Source organism: Lactuca virosa, chromosome 2, assembly GCF_052849685.1.
Source record: "Lactuca virosa cultivar CGN04683 chromosome 2, Lactuca_virosa_CGN04683_v6, whole genome shotgun sequence".
NCBI classification, from domain to species: domain Eukaryota; kingdom Viridiplantae; phylum Streptophyta; class Magnoliopsida; order Asterales; family Asteraceae; genus Lactuca; species Lactuca virosa.
Window position 1 is genome coordinate 135,506,984 of NC_136427.1, and position 1,482 is coordinate 135,508,465.

General features: G+C 31.9%; 1 long non-coding RNA gene across 1 annotated transcript; it reads left to right on the plus strand.

The window, feature by feature from the left end:
• Positions 1-564: 564 nt before the first annotated feature.
• LOC145156524 (uncharacterized) lies at positions 565-1,019 on the plus strand. Its single transcript, XR_013736760.1, has 3 exons — positions 565-653; positions 739-801; positions 888-1,019. It is a non-coding gene; the product is annotated as an uncharacterized LOC145156524 (long non-coding RNA).
• Positions 1,020-1,482: the final 463 nt, after the last annotated feature.

Genomic DNA, 1,482 nt, shown 5'->3' on the forward strand with positions numbered 1-1,482 from the left:
GGATGAGTGGTAAATTTCGATTAATTTAAGGAAGTAATAGACCAAATAAGGGCATGTAGGCAATTTTACTCTACTTTGACAATCAGTTATGTTCCAGATAGCATGAATATGATTATTTTAAAATTATAATTTGATCCCTAAATGATTATATAATAATTAGTAAAAGTGGGTTGGCAAAGATTAGAAAAGGTAAATTAGTCTACTGGAACCGGTAATAATTTGCATTAATGAGTTAAAACTTAAAAGTAGATGGAAGCTGTTTCATGTTTTTCACTGTGATGTCTTGTTATTTCAGTGGAATTGTTTGGGGCTCTTACAACTCGATTATATGATAGCAACAAGAATTTAATCATTACCACTTTGACCTGTATAAGTGGTCTTGCATCTGCTATGGGAGCTGCATTTGAGAAGTCAAGCAAGGTCCATTTAATATACCTTCCGTTTATGCTGAAGTGGTTCATGAGCTGAAAGTTTAACTGAAAAGTAAGGTTTCTTTGTAGATTATAAAATAATATTTTCTTTTATTTTTATTTTAACTAAGCTTCTAGAAAATGTATTCTGTAGGATGCAATGCAGATATCCGTGTGATTGTAAAAATCGAAAGTGCAGACTCAATAGTCAATCTTCCTTCCATACTTTCTGCATCTGATGGGGTTAGCATTTTAATTTCAATGATTTGATTTAACTCCATTAATATTATTATTATTAATATTAAGTTTTAAATATTCATGTATTAAGGCAATGGTTGCACGTGGTGACCTTGGAGCAGAGCTTCCAATTGAAGAAGTTCCTTTATTGCAGGTAAACTTGATTTTAATAAATAATAACCTTGAATATTTGTTGCTAAATTTACATATTTTTATAATTGATTATTGTTTAATAAATAGGAAGATATTATTAGAAGGTGTCAAAAGTTGCAAAAACCAGTTATAGTAGCAACAAACATGTTAGAATGCATGATTGATCATCCAACTCCAACAAGAGCTGAAGTTTATGACATTGCAATAGCAGTAAGACAAGGTGCTGATGTTGTCATGCTTTCAGGTGAAACTACTCATGGAAAGTAAGTTTTATGGATTTATTATTAATATCATCAATTTTATTATCTGTATTTTACTAAATCATTAATTTACTTTTAACATTCAACCTTATCTCAGTTTTCCACTAAAAGCTGTGAAAGTTATGCACATTGTGGCGTTAAGAATCGAGTCAAGTTCGCGAGTCAACTCGAACTCGGTTTCTCTTTCGCGTCACTTGGCGTACAAGGTATGCACTAATAGATGAATATTTGAAATTTGGAATGCAAGGGTAAAATGGTCATTAAGTGTATTTTAGAACTTTTGTAGAGCCATATGGGTGAAATTTTTTCCTTCCATGCTGCAACAATAGCCAACACTATTGCTACTCCTATCATTGTCTTCACAAGAACAGGATCAATGGTTGTGATTTTAAGCCATTTTCGCCCTTCCTCAACTATCTTTG